Source organism: Pinus tabuliformis, chromosome 8, assembly GCF_031772625.1.
Source record: "Pinus tabuliformis cultivar Carrire ecotype Pingquan chromosome 8, CPIR1, whole genome shotgun sequence".
Classification (NCBI taxonomy): Eukaryota; Viridiplantae; Streptophyta; class Pinopsida; order Pinales; family Pinaceae; genus Pinus; species Pinus tabuliformis.
In genome coordinates, this window is record NC_142294.1 from 986951354 (window position 1) to 986976145 (window position 24792).

A 24792-nucleotide genomic window follows, 5' to 3' on the forward strand; every position below is an offset into this window, starting at 1 on the left:
GGCAAATGCAAGGTGTATCTTACTCTTATTACAATCCAAACTAGAATGCACCCTTGCCACCTTGGTACTCTTCCACTCATCCATCATTGTCCACACCTCCTTCTTGGCCCTATGCTCCTCCATATCATCCTCAACCTGTCAATCAACCATTTTAGCCATATTCTCCCCAACCTCCTCAATGGAACAACCCATCACAAGGGTGGAGGTCTCAACTCAAACAACCTCCTATTTTACTGCCTCCACTCCAACCTCAACCACAACTAACTCATCCTTCTCTACCCAATTAGCCTCATATGCCTTATCAACCCAATCCGAACCTGAATAACAAGCATGCACATGAGGTCTACAGTGGAGAGACATCTTATCCTACCTATATTGTGGAGATCTAAGAGATCAACCTTAGGTCTAGGAGAGTGCTTCCAGATAACCTTCCACCATCTCCACCTAAAGATATTTAATAGGAGAAGGAATATATACCCCTAAATTAAATCCACCTCCTTTTCCTAAGAGATTGATCCACCCTAGCTAGCACACCCAAAAATAGTTTAAACTTTTGGGAGAACTGAAGAATTTATGTGTTAAAATACCCGTTCTCTAGGCTATTAAGGATGTTCCAATCTATAATAATATTATTAAGGAGAAATGTTTCAAACATCATGGGAGAAGAAAAATAGACACATCCCCATGATCAATGTTGCTGGTCGATTATCTGGTTTTATGTTGGGGAGAGTAATTGTTCTAAAATACTAAGACCTTGGAAGTCCAACAACCAATGTACAGATTGATGGCATGATTGTCCCTCATACCCTGATTGATATTGGGGATGCCATCCATGTGATGAATAAAGAAACCATGCTAAAGCTAAACCTCCAAGCATCTTTGAGAAATACCACTATAGTGCTGCAACTTGCAGATAGATCCACATTAGCTCCTGAGGGAGTTGTTGAGGATGTCATGGTCTCCATTGACTCTTGGGACTATCCTACTAACTTCTTTCTTCTCTAGCCCAAAAAAAAGTTCAATGGATATTCTATCATCTTAGGAAGGACATGGTTAGCCACTGTTGATGCTTACATTAGTTGCAGGGCTGGGAACATGACCATTAAGAATCGACATTTGTTTAAACAATTGGTATTGTATCCTCCTACTCAACCATCCATTGAGCATGACTTACCATTTTGGATAAAATAGGAGGAAGATGAATTGTATCATACAACACCCTACCCAATCTGTACCCTAGCTGTTGTTATAGTAGGGGGTAACCTTGATGAAGATGACCTCATTGACCATATCCTTCACAACCAACCCCCAATACCATTCCTATTAATGAGCTAGTGGAAGAATATGAGAGTAGTCCTTGGACTAATTTATGATTAGTTGACCCAAGTCCTGAACATGTCAAAGTTGTAGAGTTTGGCCCATCCAAAACATTAAATATTAACCCCTCTCTATCGGCCAAACAAGAAGATAATTTGTGCAAGATTTTGAGAGAACACTTAGATGTTTTTTCTTGCGACTATAAATAAATGAAGGGGGTGCATCCATTGGTTTGTACTCATCAAATCTACATGAAAGAGGGATGAAAACTTGTACACAAACCTCAGAGAGGAATGAACCCAACCCTTAAGGACATACTGAAGGAAGAATTAAAAAAGTTATTGGATGCAGGGTTCATATACACCATCGTAGATAGTGAATGGGTGTCCCCTCTAGTATTAGTCCCAAAGAAGAATGGGAAGTGGAGGATCTGTGTGGATTACAAAGAAGTGAGCAAGGCCACAAAGAAATACCATTTCACTTTGCCTTTCATTGACCAATTTTTAGATGGTCTTGCAGGGAATAAGTTATTCTCTTTCTTGGATGGATTTAATGGTTACAATATAATCCAAATCAGCCCCGAAGACCAAGACAAGACTACATTTACATGTCCTTGGGGTACCTTTTCTTATAGAGTCCTCCCATTCGGTCCATGCAATGCCCCTGCCAATTTTCAAAGGGGAGTTTTGAGAATCTTTACTAAGCTTGTTCATAACTCTGTGGAGATCTACATGGATGATTTCACTCCCTATGGATTTGACTTCCTCGAGGCTCTCTCTAATCTCAGTAAATTCCTAAGAAAATACATTGAAATGAATGTCTCACTGAGTCCTAAAAAATCTAAATTCTTAATGAATGTAGGGACTTACCTTGGCCATTCCATATCCGGGGAAGGGATATAGGTGGACCCAAACAATATTTCCATCATCAAAAGTGTCCCTACCCCTCAAAAGAAGATGGATGTTAGGAGTTTCTTGGGCTTAGCTAGTTATTATAGAAGTTTTATCTAGGATTTTAGTAAAGTGGCTTCCCCATTGTTTGGATTGCTGACCAAGGACTCAGATTTATGTTGGTCAAGTAGATGTCAAGAGGCCCTTGAAATATTAAAAGAGAATTTGACCACTGCACCCATACTTAGCAGTCCCAATTGGGCTCTGCCTTTCCATATCCATACTGATGCATCAGAAAAAGATGTGGGGGTAGCCTTGGGGAAAATAGATGATAAGTTTCCCTATGAAATTTATTTCATTAGTAAAAATATGTCTAAGGCTAAATTGAACAACATTGCCACTGAAAAAGAACTCTTAGTTGTCGTACACCCTAAAAAAATTCAGGCACTATATCACTGGATACCAAACTTTTATTCATACTGATCATGCAACTATTAAATATTTGATGAATAATCCTGATGTGAATGCCAGGATCATTAGATGGTTGTTATTGTTACAACAATTTGATTTGACTATCATTGACAAGCCAGGAAAAGAAGATGTAGTTGCAGATTTTTTGATTAGACTTACTTTGCCTATAGGTGATCAAGGGATGGTTGATGATCAACTTCTAAATGAGCACCTATTTTCTATCTCAATAATCTCTCCTTGGTTTGTTGACATAGCCAACTACATGGTCGTTGGGAGATTTCCTCCAAATCTTTCATTGAGGGAGAAGAGTAGAATTATAAGGAAAAGTGCCCCTTTCACTTGGATTGCGGTCAACCTTTTAAACTGGGACTAGATTAGATTTTAAGGAGTTGTGTCATGGAAGATGAGGTATTTGACATCCTCTCAGCCTACCATGATGGGCCAAGTGGGGGTAATTTTTCTACCAAGAGAACAACTTTTAGAGCTTTACAAGATGGATACTATTGGCTCACTCTCCATCAAGTTGCAAGAAGGTATAACAACAAATGTGATCAATGCCAAATGATGGGGAAACCCACACCTAGGGATGAAATGCCTCTACAACCTCAAGTGGCCTTAGAGCCCTTTGACAAGTTGGGCATGGATTTCATTGAGGTAATTGATCCACCATTAGGGTAGAAAAAGTACATCATTGTGTGCATTTATTACTTGATAAAGTGGGTTGAGACAAACGATGTCAAAGTGGCAACAAAGGATAAAGTGGTTGAGTTCTTAAGGGAAAGTATTTTCTACAAGTTCGGGTATCCAAGGGAGATAGTCACTGATCAAGGGGGCTCAATTCACATCACATTTAATTGAGAATATTCTAAGGCAACATAATATCAAACACAAAACATCTACTTCCTATCACCCTGAAGAAAATGGGATAGTAGAGGTTACAAATAGGGCATTGGAGATGACCCTCACCAAGTTTGTGAGCAACAACAGGAGAGATTGAGTAGACATATTAGTGGAGGCCACTTGGGCCTATAACACTTGTTCAGATAGGGTCTTCTAGGGTCAATTTTGGGGAAAAATGCCCAAGTTTTGTTGTAAAGAATGTAAAGTCTCCGCAAGTTGTGGTTGTGGAGCGCGTAGATAGTAAAGTGTCATAAAGGGTTTTACCCTTCTTTTATGTAAGTTGTGGCAGCTTTAGTAAATCTACCGATGGTCCATGGACCATGGGATTGTATAAAAATAAGAGTCTTAGAGAGTCTAAGGCATGAGGAGATATTAATGAAAACGAATGTAATGGGTCAGTAGAAGAAAGAGTGGAGAAGTATTAGAGTAGAAGAGAGGCTCTATAGCTGTGTGCACAGAGGCCTTGAGTAGAGTCCACAATTGAGTGCATGGACCCTTGTAGCTGAGTGCACAGGGAAGTCTTGAGTTTGTAAGAAGAACTGAAGTATTATTAAAGAGATTATTCCAGAAATCCCCGTGTTTATCTATTTCCTTCTGTTATGAATGAATGCACTGTTATGTTATCATGAATAATGGGGTTATGAATTAATACTGTATTGATGCACAATTTTACATGATTTATATTGTCATATAAATGCGAGTAACAATAGATTTTTACACCAAGAATATCTTGTTGCATGTTAAAGTTATTAAACACTTAAACCGATCTGTGTAAATATGGGGTTAGGAGTAATCATAGAGGCATGTAAGTGGTTTATTCAACTGTTTAGGGTCCACGAAAGACAGCCGTAGACCTTCGTGGGGGTATAGAATATGGTTATGGGAATTTATATCGATAAGCCCTAACTTGGTTCTAACATCCCCCCATACTGCTTCGGGTGAGACTTCAGTCTGTGCTCCATGGGTTGATGCCGAAAGGGCCAGTAGTGTTGGGTTTTGTTTGGAAAACTTAATTCTGAACCTAGGTCTGGACCCACTAAGCCAACAAATGGTTCCATTTCCAGGACCAGTATCTGAATAAAGAGATGTGTGATGTCACATCACTAGAATCTAACAAAGAAAGAAATTGAGGAGTGGTTGGACAAGAAGATCCACGATTTTGTGGCGCAAGAAAATAGAAATCCATGATTGACGAAAGAACAATGGTTGGACATGTATTTGTACACAGAGATACACAAAATTTTCTTCTGTTCCTTTCCGATCGAACTATACGAGTGGATCGCTAAATTGGCAGATGACCAGGGAAGGTGGAGGCTTGATGGTCCAATAGTGTGGATCCCGGAGTTAATGTGGAGATTGGAAACCTCTAAAGATAAGATCGCACACGCTGTCGATCACTGGATTGATCATGTCATAGGAGGATTTGTGACAGAATTCGTGGTCGATACCTTAGTCAGCTACTGTGAACCAGAGCGACGCTTCTTCAAGGGACCGCGAGGTAAGTATTTAAGATCTTTGAATACTTGTATTAAAATGATCTTGTGTTAAAAGCGGATTATGCAATTACCTTGATGTTTGGAGCTACACGAAGTGGAAAGTTATTTAGGGATATAGGGAGAACATGCCCTGAATATAACCCACTAATTGAGCCTCCTCAGAGTGACGACGAAGGAGAAGCACAAGCTTCACCATAGAGTGCTATCTAGTTAATAAGGCAAGGGTTCTCGCAAATACACACATCCACCCACACCACCTCCACATTCACCTTCACAGTGTACACCTTCGCACTCACCACCACCACCTCTGCCACCGTTCAATATGGCGAATACAGTGAAGTTTCTTGTTTTCAAGGGCTTAAGAAATGAGGACCTGGACCAATTTTGGTTCGTTGCGAAGGCCTTATGGACAACCAAAATTTTTACAGACAATTAGATGAAGAAAGTAACGTTGCTTACTGCTTTACAGGATCATGCACTAACGTGGTACATTAAGTGCTGCACCAATAACCCGACAGCTACATTGGAAGACATTCAGATTGCGCTGAATAAGGAATTCAGTAGGCCCAAGTCTGAAGCAAAATCAATCATCAGATTTAAGGAAATGATGATGAGGCTTGGCGAAACACCCTGGGAGCTAGATCACTTAAGGGTTGCTTTATCACAACAAAAGATTGGGACCCCGGCGGAAGCCTTGGAAATTGCGATGAGACTGCATGAAACACCGATTCCAAATGCTGCTTTGGGAGTTCACCAAATTCACGTGGAGTTGAAAAATCTTTTCCTAGAGTTCCAAAGTCTAGATAAGGATATAGCAGATCAACTAGAGGCGCACAAAGAAGTTTGGTGCCTAAAGTGTAAAAGCCAGGGGCATGATAAAGATCACTGCCTTATCTTCACAAATTATGTTGCAATAGGAAGGCCAATGCCTATGAGGCCAGAAGACCAAGCGGGGCCACGTACAGGGCCTGGGCTATGGTGCACTATCTATTAGGTGGCTGGAAAACATGTAACAGACAACTGCCACTTGCTGCATAAATTTGTACAGACACCGCAACAACTCTTATGTAACTTCTACAAATTAATGGGCCACGATGAGAGGAACTGCCATAGCTATGAGCTAATGATGGAAAGAATGCCCACATATAGAAAGCAGACAAAATCTAGGCCTCTGGATCAAGGTGCTGGGGGAGTACGCGCAGGATATCAGAGGTGCGGATGAGGCCGAGGTGGAGGAGGACCTACGATAGGTTGGGGACAAGTTATTTGCTACAATTGTGGAGTGCTAGGACACTGCACATGGGAGTGTATGAACCCGACGTGCCTGTCGTGCCGATACTGTACTTATTTTGACCACGCGATAGAAGACTGCCTTCTATTAATAGCTAAGATGCGGGAAAAGGGGATGCAATCTCAATAGCCTACCCAAAACTTGTAGATGATGAGGGCTGAACCTCAAGAAGAAGATCCTAATGTAAATATCGTGCTGCAAAGTGGAATGACGACCGACGAGGATAAGGGAAAGCAGCTTGAAGAGAGTGAATGGGTCTACAAGACTCCAGAAAAATAAGTTGGTTTGATCTGTTGTGCGTGAAAGAAACTTTCATGGAAGCGAATAAAATCTTTGCTGAGGCCTCTACCTCAGGAAGCCAAGATAAGCTGTCTGAAGAAATGGACCCATCCATGCTTACTGCATTCTTGGAGACCTGTATGAAGCTACTAAACAACACCAAGATCATGAAAGGATTACAAGAATTGATAAATAAATGTGCCTTTAAGGAAAATGGCTCATGGGGAACTGTGCGTACTCAGAAAAATTGGTAAGCATAAGGCAAGAACAGGGCGTGGGATGAGACTCATTGCGCAAATAGGGGAGTACGAAATGGATCAAGTTATTCTAGATTTGGGGTTGGATGTGACTGTATTGCCTAAACATACATGGGAACGAATGGGGAGACCTGTGCTGCAGTGGTTTTCGATTCAATTGAGGATGGAAAATCAGCAGAAGATTATCCCCATGGGAAGATTGTAGGGAGTAACAATAGACATTGAAGGTGCGAGTGTGATGACCGATTTTGAAGTGATAGAGATTGTGGATGACAACTATCCCTACCCCGCGCTCCTTGGGATCGATTGGGCTATTGACATGAATGGGGTGATCAATCTGAAGAAGCGGACAATGTCATTTGAGAGGAAATATCTCCATGTAGTAGTACCTTTGGACCCTGCATAAGGATTGTGTTATACTGAGGCGACCTACGATTATGAAAGTGACGATGACTTGGACTAGATATACAAAATAACAGTGTGAGACCAAGATTGGGTGAATCCGAAAGTAGATGGATGCATTGCATGTGACCGCAAAAGTTCCTGTACATTAGATTCAGATGAAGAGCTGGAGCACTGGTAGAATAGGTTGCATGAAGCATCTACGCTGTGCTGTAACATGATGAGTAAATTGCTATGCTGCGTATTGTTGGAGGTAAGGAGTTTACCTTATTACGATGGTTTAACTGAAGTGATAGATTTTTTGATGCATTTGAAAGGGAAGTACCAAAGAAGCATCGCTTCCAAGCATTGGATTTGGTGTTGTGCTTTATGCCCGCAAGATGGTGGGGTACACACAAAGATAGTTTGGATGGGTGGCGTGAATACATAAGAATGATGAGGTTGCAGTTTGGTCGCCCAATAGTGTGGCTAACAAAGAAATCTGATGGAAGGAGTGATCCGCATGATCATTTAGCCAAATGGACTGACGCTCATGGAGCAGAGCTGCAACCAGAGTGGGTGCATTTGTTCTGTCACACTTTGGATGTAATACCAATGAATTGGTACTTGGAAACAGAGCTCTGCCATATAACAAATGAGTGGGATATTTTTAGACAAGGATTCTTAATGAAATTCAGCTTTGAGGATGGATTCAAGTGCATCAATGAAGAGTTGCAGGATTACAAAGCAACGATATTCAGAATACCACATGATCCCTGGGATTTGATTCAACTAGATTTATACCTTTCACAGTGATTATCGTTCAGGAATTCAAACCTGCTCCTGCTCAATACATCTCTTTCTCACATCACCAACTTAGGGGAAGTTTCTTAATTGCCTTCCACTGGTTAAACATACTTCATCATTACAATTTCAATTTTGTCTCATGAAATATTTAAATGGCCCTGCTGTTTCAACAATCTCACTCAACATTTCAAACAACCTGTAACCACAGACTCCATTGCCCAATGGTCTAAAACTGTCTGAACATATCACCGTAAGTACTGAAAGACATCATTCAACCAAAATTTTCAAGCCAAACCCTCACCTCATATCTAGCCTAAGATTCTTAAGAACAAAGTTAAACAGTCAAAGAGAGAGCCCTCTCTGATTACAGGTTGGCTAGAACCTGTGATCCAAAGCTTGGTTAGTGGTTACCCCGGCCGTATTCCCTCAGGAGTCAAAGGGAACAACTTGGGTGTTAACATAAATGGCAACTCCACTGGGGACTGGATGAACTTTGCAACCTCCTATCTGATTCTTAATGCTGTAGATAAAGCCTGAGTGACAGCCAGATAGCCTTAGAAACTGCCTCTGCTTTGCATTTGCAGGAGTATATAAAAGCTGCCTCAGTCAATCTTTATTCAGTATTAGGTTTCATATAGTTGTGCTATAACTGATCAGTCCATGTCAAAAGATCACTACCTCAGAAATTCTCACAAAGAAAGTTATAGAAGCTGGCTCCTAAGAAGAAAACTCGTTACACAAGATCAAACCCAGATCCTGATCCAGCACCTGAGTTTCAAAATCCAAACTTAATTGCAAGAATCCTCAAGAGACACAAATTAGAAGGGACTTTATCAGATTCAAGTTCTGAGGCGGGTCTCCAAACCGACATTCCAACCCCTGCTAAGGCTTCTCTACATCCTCATACAACTGGCCCACAATCTCCTAGCTCTTCATCCACTTCACAAGGTATCCTTTCAACCACTCCATCAACTACACACACCCCTTTCATCCCACTTCCTCCACTTGTCCCATTCATCCCTGTTTTCCCTATTGTCCCACGAAACATGGCTAATAGATATGCACCACTGCAATTACAGGCCAATCCAGCTCCTATGCCTCAAGAGTACCAAAGCAAGATCTCATACTTTGATGGTACTGGCTCTTATCCAACCCTTCAACACACTAAGAAAATGCAGGACTACTTTGAAAACTATGAAATAGATGATGATGGGGTTAGAATGAATTTTTTTGTGCAAAGCCTAACAGGGGATGTAAGAACATGGTTTAGGTCACTTACAGCAAACTCAATAGCTGACCCTGAAGCCCTCTATCAAACATTTATCAACAGGTGGGAGAAGAAGAAGGATCCACTTCATATTTTATCCGAATACAATACAATTAAAAGAGGTCCACAAGAAACTGTCCTGGACTACTGTGATCGGTTTAACAATGTATACAATGCTATTCCCCAAAATCTTAGACCCCCACCGGATCTGGCCCTATATAACTTTCCTGATGGGTTTGATTCAGATATGGCATATCAATTAAGGGAAAGGGATCCCCGAACTTTAGCTGAAATGAAAGATATAGCAGTAAGTGTAGAAGCTAACCTGATAGCCAAGAGAAATAGGACAAGAACTGAGAGAAAGACTACCTTTAAAGAAGAGCCTTCAGGCTGGGATCAAAAACTGGATGCAATAATCACTAGTATGCAGAGATTAGGTGACAGAGTAGAATCAGTTGAGAGGAAGTCATCATGGGAAGCACCACAGAATAATCCTATTAGGAATCCCAATTTCAGAAGAAACCAAAATCCTAATGTCGGTAAAGCAAATTCTGAACCAGAGATTAGACCTCCGTTCCAAGAAAATTATACAGAAGCATCCACTTCTAATGAACAGATAGATGACACCCACATTAACCTAATGGGCCTGAATGATGATCAACAAGTTTTTCTGACTCAAGAAGATCATAAGGATGATGACATTAAGTAGTTCCAAACCAAGTCAGGTGAGTCATTCGACTTTAAACAAGGCTATGACACAGCTGTTTATGAAGTTCATAAGCAATACAAGCTAAGGAGCAGAACTATAAATGTGACACAGCCTGAGAAAACAAAGGACAATCCACTGCCTAAGAAAACCATTGTCACAGAGCCAATTGACAAAACTGATTCAATTACAAATGAAGTAACAGTTGAAGAAATAACTGAAGCATCTTCCCCAAATCAACAATCAATGGCTACATCACCCTTCCAGCGTAATCCAAGCATTACTTCCCAAAAGATGAGTAAAAAGGACAAGCCTCAAGATCAGAGTGAAAACCAAGAAGAAAATTTGAACAACAAAGAAAGGGTGGTCAACCACAATACCAAGGTCCAATCTGAAAAACCCTTTGACTTAGAAGCTGAAATTGGCAAATTGAAGATAGCCATTCCTCTTTCAGAGCTAGCCAAGCATGACATTTACAAACAACAAATCAAAAAGTCCCTTCAACTTACCCATAATAAAGATGATGTCAATGTGTTGGATGATACCCCAGAGCTACTTTTCGGTCCAGAGGTTGATGGAAAGACAACAGTTACAGGGATCTTACCTTTTTATGTCAGCTTGCATGTTCATGATAAGATATTACACAATGCAATGTTTGATTTAGGCGCCTCTCATAACCTTACGCCTAAATCAGTAATGGAGAGACTTAACCTAGACATTACAAGACCATATAAGGACCTATTTTCATTTGACTCCAGCCAAGTTAAGTGTTTAGGTTTGATAAAAGATCTATGTGTATCCCTTGTCCAGTATCCAAACAAAACAATCTTAATGGATGTTGTAGTTGCTGATATCCCACCCAAATATGGAATGCTGTTATCAAGATCGTGGGGGCCTAAAATCCAAGGTTCCCTGCAATTAGACATGTCATATGCCACCATCGCAGTCTTTGGTCAACCCAAGAGGCTATATAGAGAGTCACTTATGAAATACATGGTGAGTAGTGAAGAAGAGCCTCAAAATTTTCCCATTTATGCAGTCCATTCAGATATGGATTCCTTTATTCTATTCAATGATGATACAAGTCCTGAGAGTGATAATAAATTGGTCACACTTGAACAGAATATGCATGAGAGTAAGTAACCGAGTCCCCAAGAAATCAAGATTGAGAAACCAATTGATGAGTCAGTCCTAAAAGATAAACCAGATGAAAGACAAGAACTCCAACTGATAATCCCAAGTTACAGAAAAGATGTTGAAAATCCCTTAAAACAGGAGATCTTATGGTTTCTTGAGTTTGATGGATCAGTTAACAAATTAGGGGCAGGAGCTGGAGTGTGGATTCATAACAAACAAAGCAATCATGCACAAGGTCGGGCCTATAGGCTTAATTTCAGATGTACCAACAATATGGCAGAATATGAGGCTCTTTTGCTAGGCCTCAAACTGGTAAAATCATTAGAGGCCACAAAACTTTCAATCATGGGAGATTCAGACCTTATTATCCAACAAGTGAAAGGCAATTTTGTCACCAATGACAAAAGACTAAGGTCATATAGGTCTGCTGCTATTGAAATGCTTAAAACTTTCACTGAATCTCAGATAACCAAGATAGCTAGAGCCCACAATCTTCATGCACATAGTTTAGCCACATTTGCTAGTACGTGCAAACTGCCTTTTGAACCTAACCATTGTTTTACAGCCGAGATAAAACACAGACCTTCTGTCCCAAACAATGTTAAAGACTGGCAAGTATTTGAGGATGACACACAGATAAATAATTTCTTAACCTTGCAGCATGAATTTTCAGGTTTGAACATTGATGTTGATTCTGTGAAAGACATACAACCATTGAGTGAACAGGACCAAATAGCTATATCACCCAAAACAGCAAATCAAATGCTTTGTTCAACAAGCTTTAACAAGCAACAAATACAAGAACTTGAACAACTGCATTTGGATGAAATAGCTGGTACAGAGGCTGAAATCATAGAACTAAAGGATAACTTTCTGCCAATAGGCCTAACTCCATTGGAGGACATTTTTGACTCAAATGATGTCCCTAGAAAACCGAAAATGCATCCCCTCAATGCTGCCATTGAAGAATGCAACATTGGGACTCCTGAAAAACCCAAAATAATAAAATTGTCTGCATCTTTACCTCCTGACCAGAAGCCTAAATACATTGACCTCTTTAAAGAGTTCCAAGATGTGTTTGCATGGAGTTATGAGGATTTGAAATCCTATGACACCTCTGTTATCCAACAAACCATCCCTCTCAAGCCTAATCAAAAGCCATTCAAGCAAAAATTGAGAAGGATCAATCCTATGCTTCTCCCTTCAATTGAAAAAGAGGTACAAAAAATGTTTAAAGCTGGTATCATAGCCCCAATCAGGTTCTCAGACTGGATTTCAAATTTGGTGCCCACAAGAAAGAAAACCGGTGAGATTAGGCTTTGCGTTGATCTAAGGAATTTAAACCAAGTATCCCTCAAAGACAATTATCCCTTACCTAAAATGGATCACATTCTCCAAAGAGTGGTGGGGGCTTCAAGAATATCATTACTTGATGGATTCTCAGGCTTCAATCAGATCCTAGTCCACCCTGATGATCAAGATAAAATAGCATTCACAACCCCATGGGGAACTTTCAAATATGTTAAAATGCCTTTTGGATTGAAAAATGCAGGAGCTACATTTCAAAGAGAAATGGGCATTGCTTTTGCTAAAGAGATCCATGACCTTCTTGTCATTTACTTAGATGACCTCACACCTTTCTCAAAATCTGACCAAGAACATCTGAAACACTTGAGACAGATATTCATAACATGTAGAAAATATGGGATTTCCTTAAATCCTAAGAAGTCTCTATTTGGTTTGGAAGAAGGTAAGCTGTTAGGTCACATTATTTCTAAGGATGGCATTAGAATTGACCCAGACAGAATACAGGCAATCTTGCAAATGCCCCATCCAAGAAACATCAAAGAATTGCAAGCCTTTTTGGGAAAGATCAACTTCTTAAGGAGATTTATCCCAAACCTAGCAGAATTGATCAGATTACTAAACAACATGCTAAAAAAGGATTCGAAAGTAAAGTGGACAGTAGAAGCAAATCAAGCTTTTGAAGGTATCAAATTGGCCCTTACCCAAACTCCAGTCTTAACAAATCCTCAATTTGACAAAGAGTTTATCATTTTCTCTTTTGCCTCCCAGCATACCATTGCTACTGTCTTATTGCAGAAAGATGACCAAGGAAATGAGAAACCTATTGCTTTCTTTAGTAGAGCTCTTAGAGATGCACCTCTGAAATATCAGATCATGGAAAAACAAGCTTATGCTTTGGTCAAAGCCATCAAAGACTTCAGGATCTACATCCTGTACTCCCATGTTATAGCTTATGTACCAAGTCCCATTGTGAAAGACATACTCACTCAAGAAAACTTAGAAGGCAGAAGAGGAAAATGGATTGCCAACATTTTAGAATTTGATATTGAGATAAGACCTACAAAACTGATAAAAGGGCAAGGTTTGGCTAAATTAATGTCTGAAACAAATTTTCAAGCCTTAGATGTTAACCAACTGGACAATGAACCGGAGCTGGCGACTCCAAAGATCAATGCAGCCTTTGAACAATCCCAGTGGTATTCTGATATCTGTTATATATTGCAAAACCTGTGTGCTCCCCCAGGATTGTCCAGAACCAAATCTAGATTTCTAAAAATGAAAGCTTCAAAATTCTGTGTTATAGATGGTAATTTACTATGGAAAAATCATGAAGGTATACTGCTGAACTGTTTGAATATGGACGAAACTGATAATGTTATGAAAGAATTTCATGCAGGTGATTGTGGTGGACATTTGTACTGGAAGTCCACTGTGGACAAGATACTAAGAGCAGGTTACTATTGGCCTACCCTGTTCTCTAATGTTAAAAAATTTACCACTTCATGTCACAAGTGTCAAGTATTTGAGGGAAAGAGAAAATTACTGCCCCTTCCTTTGAGGCCTATTGCAACAGAGAAGCCCTTTCAACAATGGGGCCTGGACTTCATTGGGGAAATTCATCCTTCTTCTTCAGGCCAACATAGATGGATTCTGACAGCCACATATTACTTCACCAAATGGATTGAGGCTGTTCCATGTAGACAAGAAAATGGTTCTACTATCATTCAGTTTCTGGAGACTAATATTCTTTCTAGATTTGGCTGTCCTGACAAGGTTATAACAGACAATGCTGCCACTTTTAGATCCAAGAATATGGTGAATTTCTGCCACAAATTTCATATTACTTTGGGCCATTCCACTGCATACTACCCTCAAGGAAATGGCCTAGCTGAATCATCAAATAAAAGCCTTGTAAACATCATAAAGAAAGTATTGGAAGAAAATAAGAAGAATTGGCATAAGAAACTTGTGAATGCCTTATGGGCAGATAGACTAACAACCAAGAGATCCATTGGGGTCAGCCCATATGAGTTAGTCTATGGATTAGAAGCCAAATTCCCTTCATCCTTAGGGATCCCTGTCATGAAACTTCTTTAAGAAAGTCAAGCTGAACCAAATGACATGCAAAGAAGGATCAATCAAATAATATGTTTGCAGCAAACTAGAGACCAAGTTTATAACAGAGTTCAAGTTGTACAAGAAAAGTTAAAGAAAGCTTTTGATAGAAGAACCAAAGCTGAAGACTTCTTTATTGGTGACAAAGTGCTTAAATGGGATTCAAGAAGAGAAGACAAGGGAAAACATGGAAAATTTGATTCCCTTTGGAGAGGACCATTTGTTATCCAAGCAGTGCAAGGAAACAACACTTACTTCCTAAAAAATCTGGATGAAACTGACTTGGATGAAGGTCCTGTGAATGGCAGGATGTTGAAGCACTATTTTGACTACTTCCCATGTATATAGTTTGACTTTCCCTTGTACATTATAGGGTGTATATATTACTTTCTGTTAACATGTATAAAAGGCAGCTTCCCAAGTTTTGTAAGTTATCAGCAGAAGACAAATAAGTTCAGAGATCTACCAAGATGGAAAGGGCACAATTTTGAGATTTCAAGGAGGAAAACTCCAAGTTTTGGTAAAAAGAAGTCAGGGGCCAAGGCATTCTGACCTGCTGTTCTTGGTCTTTCAAATGGAAAAACCATCCCCATGTGGAGCCACTGTTAGATACCTATACCAATAGGTTTCATATTTCATGATTGGCAAAGAAAGTTCCAAATATGCTCTGCTTTGGTGATGCAAAGATCCCATATTTCCAAGAGAATGCAATATGTGTACATAGCTTGATGTTGACTGAATTTTGGATGGATGGTCCAACAGCCTAATCTGGATCATGCCATGTTTCAATTTCTTGTCATTAGAATAGAGAAAGAAGCCTGTCCAAACTGTTTAATCTTGGCAGGCTAGTAGTTAGGTAGAGAATTAAGGTTCCCAACTGCTTAATCTGGGGCCTTGGAGGTAATAAGGTTAGTTGTAGATAGAAAATCAAAAGAAAAAGCCAAAGGAAAAGAAAAGGCACATGAGGGTCTGCAAGTCTAAGTGCACCCTCCTGGGAGTAACAAAAAATGCTAGGCAATAGAGTGGGTAGGTAGATGGGGTCGCAGAAGCATGATTTCCTTTATGTCACTGGCCGAACCAAAGGAATAACATGGTGCCAGTGCAGGTCTCTTATTCAGCAGTTTTTGCAGCAACTCAATGAAGCATGTCTAACTTCCAGATTATCCCCCATCACATTCATTGCTAACATCCCAATACTACCTATGTTCATGAAAGAAGTCAAACTCTTTTGTTGATTCTTGTTTCTTTAAAAGCCACATTTCTTGTGTAAAATTCTTTTCATTTTGATCTACTTCCTGAACTAAGTTGATTCCATATAAAACTTAGTGTTTTTCCCCCTTCATGCACCTTTTCCACTCATATTAACTCCTGATTCCCTATTTTATTTAACTCCCTATACTCCTTTCCCCCTATTATTAGGATAATCCTATTAAACAAATCCCAAATATGTACATATTCCCTCCCCCTTGGCATTATAGCCATATGCTTGAATATTGGAAAATCATGCAGGAATAAAAGTCTGCTTGCATGTAGTTGTATGAAGTCAGGGATTAAATTGACCTCTGGTCAGTTTGATAACCTAAGCTATACCCCTTTTCCCTTTACAACCCTTTGAAATCATTTACCTACTCTACTTGCAAAAAAGCCTTGTAAAAACCCACCTTTACCCCTTATCCTAAGTTTGCTGTAATACGTAGTTCAACACAAAAAACACCAAATAAACCCATTTTTCCATTTTATCCAAAGTTTATTTGCAAATGCGCACTTTTACAAAAAAGCATTGAAAAACCCATAAAACCCGCCAAAATCTAAAGGTTCCGCCTGGGCGCACATTTCCAGAAAAACTATAAAATATGCCCCGCCCGCTGCCGTATTGTCCTGCCATCTTATTGACCCGTCGACCGTCGGATCTGGGCTTTCCCATCGGACGACCCCCATCCATATCGGGTCGGCTGCGATGACCGAACGTTACCTCCCGAGAAATTGTCAGAGGGTGACGTCAGGCCTTCGCCACGCGTTGCCCCCAAATCTTATCGGGCCACCCTCTGACAATACCGCGACCGTATCCAGAGCGGTCCGAGCAAACCACTTACTGCTTACTGTTTTCCGCTTATCCCGTCACGTCCTCGTCACCGCCACAGCGCACCCACGTCATGCCATTCAGCGCTGCATCAACGCCCGGCCCGCCACTGCTCCGACCCGTCCGCCACCTCACCAGTCCCCGTGGACCACTCACAGGCCGCCACGTCACCCTTCCGTACCTGACCCCACCTGATGACGTCATGCTGACGTCATCTATAAAAAGCGCCAATAACCCAAAAAGTCCATATTTTCGCCAAAAATCGTAGTTTTTGTCACTTTTGGAAAAAGAACTATTGCTCCGCTCTGCATGCATATTACGACCATTTCGCCGCCAACTTGCAAATTTCGACTTGGAGACCGTGGGCGCCTGCAAATTCACCTGCATTAGTCACCATTGCCAAAGCTTTACCAGGTATTTATCCAAGTTTCCCCTCCTCACCTGGTTTCGTGCATAATTCACCAAAGCTAGCTTAGAAAGAGTGAAAAACAGTGTGTTTGCCAGCAAATCCCCGACAACCAACATCCATTTTCAGTTGTAAGGTTGAAATTCACCTACACAGTCCACATTTAGCCAAGTTGTCATAAACTTACAGTCAGTCCGCGCATTCGTGGACTTGGAACCTGAGCTGCACTGATTCACCGGGAAAACAGCGTTGCTAGTCCCAGCATTTGCTCATTCAAACTCTCTTCTGAGCATTTCAAACTGTTCTCACCACCGCTTACCCCATTTTCCCTTGCAATTTGCCTTACTCTTGCAAAAAATACCCTTTTGAGTTGCTCTGTCCAGTAGAACAAGTCCTAGTACAATTCAGAGTACTATTTTACCATGGAAACTCCAGTAGCATTAAATGTCCCACCTCTGAATGCCCCACACAGAGAGTTAGAGTGGAAGGCCCTGGGTGATACAGATTATCAGATGTCAGAGACATTCTCAATGAATTCCAAATTTAACATTCATATGCTAAATGAGTTAAAGGCTCAGCACCTCAGTGGAGCTGATATTTTAGGGATTTGGGACTCCAATTTGCCCATTTTTAACCTTCCTCAAGTCAATGGCCTTCCAGACTTGATCCATAGATGCTGTGAAAACTATGATCCATGTCAAAGAGCTGTTCTCACTTCCACAGGTTCAGTCTTGTTCCATATCACCCCTGAGGCCATAAATGAGATGCTGCACTTTCACACTACAAAGCCACTAACTCCTCTCTCTATGATGGACTTATTAAAGAAGGGGGGCAAGCTGTCCAGTGCCCAGGTCATCAAGATTAATCAGTTATTTATTCAGCCAAGCTCTGAAGCTGTGAGAACACCTCTTATTGGAAATCCATATCTCAATGACTTGGGCAAAATGCTTGTGGACTTGATCAGTTATGTCCTGGGGTACAGGGGAGTTGAGGATGTTGATGACACTATTATGGCCATGCTGTCCATATTTTCCCCTGGAAAGCCTCCTGCTTTACACTATGATTATGCTACATACATTGCCAATAAGATTCATGAGCAACTGATGAATCTAGAGAGGGAGAAGGTGTTCAGATACACCTCATACATCTATCATTTGTTCTTATTTTATCAACCTGACAGTTTCCCTATTCCTCTCAAGAAACTTGATGCCCAGGGAAACCCAAGGTCTGTAGTATTTTGGACTTCAGTTTTTCATCACACCTCCTGTTCACCATACACGTACTGTGAATTCATAGACCTTTTCATCCATCCAGCTATGACCTTGTTATATGGTGTCCCTCCTCCAAGATTGACCGATGAGATGCAAAGAATACTCCAGCTCTCAAAGGCCTACAGCATTGGTGATTGGTACTTTTACCAACACCATACAGTAATCAGAGTATATGGCTGTGAGTTGGACCCTTATAGGCTGCCAAGATATGTCCCTATGAGACTCTTTGCCTTGGAGTATTTCAGGCAATTTGGAAATGCAGACCAGGTCCATTTCCATAGTAAAAACAAGAAGGTGCAACTAAAGGTCAGGAACCAGCTAGGCCCATTTCTTTACAACAAAAGGGAGGAGGGATGGAAGGAAGCAGATATGATCCTAGAGACCCTCCGATTAGAAACCAGTTTCCGCTGGGTACCTTATGACCCTAATCATTTCATTTCTCTCAGGAGGGTAAAACACAAACTGGGTGGCTATGCTCACATCATATTGCGTCATATTGAAAAATATGCCAATTTACTAAGTTGGAAAGAGGGCACTCTAGAAGAGGCAATCACTAGAGAGAAAATGCTACAAAGAGAGGCAAAGAACATTGAGAAAGAGGCTGACTTGGAAACTTGTGGGCAGGTTTCCTCTTCCTATCAAAGGCAACTTGGAGCAGCTGCCTCATCTTCTACAGCCCAGCAGCAAGCAGCTAGAACTGTTCTTCAGGTGTCAAGCAAGGGTAAAGAAAAGCAGATGGAGCAGGAACAACCACCTCCTACAAAAGAACAGCAAAAAGAAGAGCAACCAATGCAGCAAGAACAAACAGTTGAGGCCCCAATATCCACTGGGAAACAGGCTCAAGAAACTGTGCCTCCTAGGCAGGAAACGACAGTGGAGGCCTCGGTGCTTCAAACTCCTCAGAATGAAGACAGAAACCGAAAGAGGGATAGAGAGCAGGAGACTCCCCTCACCACATCCACAACTCAAGGGGAGAAAAGGCAAAGGATGAATCCCTTTTCTGAAGAAGAGATGCCCATCGAACAATCATTGGGCATGGGCCCACCAAGCATGGAGGCATCTGCCAGTTCCTTTCAGCAGGAACAAGAAAGAATAATCGGAGGAGAGATCAGCTCCTCAAGTCAGCAAAGGAGAGCCGAAACAGGCATCAAGCAACAATTCATTGACATAAAAAATAGAAATGAGCCACTCAGGCTCCAGATCTATAATCAGTTGCTTAAAATGGCCCCTACAAATCAGCAGAGGCTTATGTCAGCTTATGACATAAATGAGGGGAAAATGACCATGAGTCATTTCATGCCAACCATGCTGCAGCCACAGTCAGCTGCAGACTATATAAGAACCAACCTTGAGGTTCTTGCAAAAGACATCCACCCTATGGATCAAATAGAACTTCACAAGCAAACGGGTGAGATGGTGTATTCGACACTTGCAGATAAGACCTTCTTGGCACATAGGTTGGAAAATAGCCTGAACAATACAACCCCCCAACTTGAGTTGGAGAAGGCATCCTCTCAGGCCAAAGACAACAGGATAAGGTCTTTGGAGGATATAATCATAGAGCTTGGGCATGACCCAAAGGACCCTAAAGCTATAAAGGAGCTGCTAAAGATAAGAGATGCAGACATTGCAGCTCTAAGAAAGATGATAAAGATCCCAACAACCCTTCACCCTCAAACAGAGGAGGTTTCCCAGCAAAGAAAGGACCAGGATGTATCAACATTGCTGGTAACACTGCATAAACAACTTGTCCAGACAGAGAAAAAATTGGTAGAAACAGAGGCTGCATTGCAGATAGCCCTACAATAGAAAGAAGGAGGCCAAACATTTCAGCCCCCTCCACAAGTAATCAACCTTGAGGAACCCCCTCAAATTGTCACTCCTCCTACACTGCAAACAGTTGAGACAACTCCATCAACATCAACACCAGCACCAACATCAGAGCAGGCTCCAAGCCTTGACATGCAGAAGCTGATGAATGAGATTCAAGCCCTGGAAGCCCAAATGGCAGAGCTAAATGAAGCCAAGGAGAATTTAGCTAAGCTGAATGAAAAATATGACAAGTCTAAGCAAAATGTAGCTGAAAAAGGAAGAGAAATAAAGGCTCTCAAGGAGAAGATAAAGGAGCTAGAGAAAGAGCTCACCCTTGACAAAGTGGTGGCTGAGGTCAAGACAATTTTATGGTCCAACATTGGCCAATCAATAACAGATCAATGGCAGTATATAGAGACTATTCATGAGCAAATGGAGCTCATAGGCAAAGCACAAAAGGAAGTCCAAAGAGCAAGAGCATCTCTAGGCAATATGCCTGAGATAGCCAATAGTTTTTTCATCAAAAAATATAAGTCATCATGTTCAGAAAAATTTGATGCATTCAGTATGTCTGGAGAAGAATGGACTGAGCCAGCTCAGCAAACCAATTCGGCCACTAAAGCAACACTGACAGCTACAGATGACAGGACCGAGAAAGCTACAACATGACAAAGCCATAAAGACACATCATTTAGCATTAATGCAGAACGCTCAACCGACTCAGTGGCCTCCAAAGGTCAAAAAGACTTCTGACAAAATTAAAGAGTATTCATTTTGTATTTAGAGCAGCAATAACTTCCTTATCTGCTATTTTGTAAAGTTGGTGAGCGTATTTATTTATCAACTGACTCAGCGGTTCAGATATTTTTGTATAATCTATTGTATATATTCCCCCTCGCATAAGCTTGCAGGGGTTGTTGATTTTCTCTTCAGGAGATACTATGCTGTAAATGTTCAGAGTTTTAATACAACAAAGCTGATGGAATTTCCAAAGTTCTGTGTTGTCTGATGCGTTTTGGTGTGCTTGCTGAATGCTACAGGATTCCTGCGTATTTCATGGAACAATAAGTTTCTTTAACCTGTTCGTTATGTTTGTTATTTCCTTCATAATCCATTCATGTTCTCTGTTTCACAGTTTAATGGCAAAGAAAAAGAATAGTTTCAGGATTTATTCATAGAATACTCTGAACTCAATCTATGCTATTATGTATGTTTTCCTCAGTTATAGTTATAAGAGTGTGATTCTTAATTGCTGCACTTCCAAACTATACCTTTCACAGTGATTATCGTTCAGGAATTCAAACCTACTCCTGCTCAATACATCTCTTTCTCACATCACCAACTTAGTGGAAGTTTCTTAATTGCCTTCCACTGGTTAAACATACTTCATCATTACAATTTCAATTTTGTCTCATGAAATATTTAAATGGCCCTGCTGTTTCAACAATCTCACTCAACATTTCAAACAACCTGTAACCACAGACTCCATTGCCCAACGGTCTAAAACTGTCTGAACATATCACCGTAAGTACTGAAAGACATCATTCAACCAAAATTTTCAAGCCAAACCCTCACCTCATATCTAGCCTAAGATTCTTAAGAACAAAGTTAAACAGTCAAAGAGAGAGCCCTCTTTGATTACAGGTTGGCTAGAACCTGTGATCCAAAGCTTGGTTAGTGGTTACCCCGGCCGTATTCCCTCAGGAGTCAAAGGGAACAACCTGGGTGTTAATAGTGTCTGCTGTGCATGAACAATGAGTTCTTTGATGATTTTCTCACAAGCGCCGTGTTTGATCAATATCCTGAGTCAGATAGAAAGCTCATCCATGACATCATGTTTGCACTAGGTCCCGCAAAAACTGCAAGCTCTGGAGAGGCTGTTGCCTATGAGGGAGCTGTCCCTAAGGTTATGAGTATGGAGGTTCCAACAACATTTCCTGCAATGTCGATTTCGCCTAGGCCGAAGCCTACATCGACGAGAGAGGTTCCCAAGCCGAAGAAGGATAAGCAAAAGAAGTCGATGCCAGTGTGCGAGTCACCAAGGAAACATGCAACTACACAGGCTCAAGGGAAAGAAAAGCTAAGTGCTAAAGAGAAGGGGAAAGTGGTAGATCTGGAGGCTGAGGAGGGCATGGAAGACATAGATATTGAGGGGGTAGACCTATTTCTAAGCTGTCGGAGTATATCCCTCTATGCCATAGCAAAGTGAAGGTCCTAAAGGACCCAAATGAGGGACAGTTCCTCCTTAACACTCCCCTGCTACCGAAGAACATACCCTTTGAAGGTCTGCACTTGGCATGGATCCCGCATCTGAAGCATGAATATTGGGATTTGGCAGACCTCGAGCGGTTCCCCCACCTTGCCACAGACACCTTCATGAGGAGGGTGTTCTACAAGGAGTCTGGTGTCACCGCGCTAGAGTCGGTGGAATGGATTCGTGGAGTTAACAAGTCGAGGTTGCTGAACCTGCTATGGGTGCCTCACTACCACCACGCTCCAATAAACTTAATTTTCATCAAGCAGTTGCTGTGCCTGGTGCACGATGGGTGCTTGTGGTTGAATGAGTTGATCCCCATAACTGATATGCTGATCCATTAGATCACACTATTACCTCATTCAGGACTGAATCCAGCCAAGGCGTTTGGTGGAAAGACGAGAGAGTGAACTTGTTAAAATTGGAAACTACGGCCAAACTTCATGTGTGTCATCTTATTCATGGCTAATAATATGTTCATTATATTCCTCTCATCAAGAGGTGTAGGATTGATCTAAATATCATCCAATTCCAATAAGTACTCATGGAGATATGAATTTATTTTGATTATGGAATTATTACCAAGCCGACCTACAACTCATGTAAGCTCAGAAGCCCAACAGTTGCATCTATTCAAACATCAACAGTTGTGTATAAATATAGGAGGAATTTTCCTCATTTTCACTCACCCATCTCATTACATCTCTCTCTCTCTACTGCGCAGAAAAGAGTCTCTTCTCTACTACGCAGAAAAGGGTCTCTCTCTCACACATGTGGAAGGAAGCTGCTGAACCTGAAGATGCAACTGCAGATCCAAACTTTGACCTGCATGGACCTGAAGATCTCCTCATTTGAACTATGCTGTAAGTTCATTTGAACCTCCTCTGAAGGCTGCAACTTTTGGTGGTGGAATCAAGTCAATCCGACAGATGGTTTGCGAGATATCGACTGCCCTAGTTTGAAGGAAGCTGCTGAAACTGAAGCTGCAACTGCAGATCCAAAATTTGACCAACGTGGACCATAAAAAATCCTCTTTTGATCTGCACTATAGGCTCATCTTAACCTCCTCTGAAGTCTGCAACTTTTGGTGGTGGAATCAAGTCAATCTGACAGTTTGCGAGATATCGACTGCCCTAGTTTGAAGGAAGCTACTAAAATTGAAGCTGCAACTGCAGAAGTAAAGTTTGACCTACGTGGACTAGAAGATATCCTCATATGAACTGTGCTGTAGGTTCATCTGAACCTCCTCTGAAGGCTGCAACTTTTGGTGGTGGAATCAAGTCAATCCGACAGACGGTTTGTGAGATATCGACTGCCCTAGTTTGAAGGAAGCTGCTGAAACTGAAGCTACAACTGCAAAAGTAAAGTTTGACCTACGTGGACCAGAACATATCCTCATATAAACTTCCTTGTAGGTTCATTTGAACCTCCTCTGAAGGCTACAACTTTTGGTGGTGGAATCAAGCCGATTCGGTAGTTGGTTTGTGAGATATCGACTGGCCTAGTTTTGATGATGAAGCCGCTAATGCTGATGCTACTGATCTAGGGTTTGGTACTGCTGATATAAATCAGATTTATTGTACTATTTATCTCTGTTGAATTATTGAAGATAAAAGAAGATTTGATCCGAGGGTTTCCCCACACATTGTGGGGTTTGTCCCTGGCTAGCCACCACATCTTGTGTCTCTTGTCTTGGCTTGTTTTTTGTCGATCATTTAATGTTCTATCTACACTTTAATTTATGTACATGTGTTTGCTAATCTGTGGAATATAATAAGAAAAAGAAGTAAACTATTATAAGCATAGAACATACCATAACTTAACATGGTATCAGAGTTGAGGTGAAGACAAAGCTTGAGCAAGAGCAAGAGCAATCACTGAAGAGAAGATAGGCCAGGCTATCCTAGAAGAACAAGGAGTGTTGGACCATGTGAGAGGAAATATTGTTGAGCCTCCATCAAATTCATCTGCTGCTGCTAGGTACAAATGGAAAACCAGAGAATTCAAAACAGAGAAGATCATATGGGACTCTATCGACAAGCACTTGGTGGCCTACATCTCTGACCTGAACACCTCCAAGAAAATCTATGATAGACTGGTCACTGGTGAGTTTATTTAAAGTTAATGATGCAAATCAAGTTTTGTTTCTTAGAAATAAGCTGAGGGAAATAAAAAAGGGTAAAGATGACAGTATGCAAGCATACTTCTTAAGAATCACCGAGATCAAGAACGATCTCCTATCTATTGGGGAGACTATCACTGATAGGGAAATGGCACTCACGACTCTTGGAGGATTACCATAAGAATGGTACATGTTCAAGACTACTTTTCTGAACAATCATGTAAT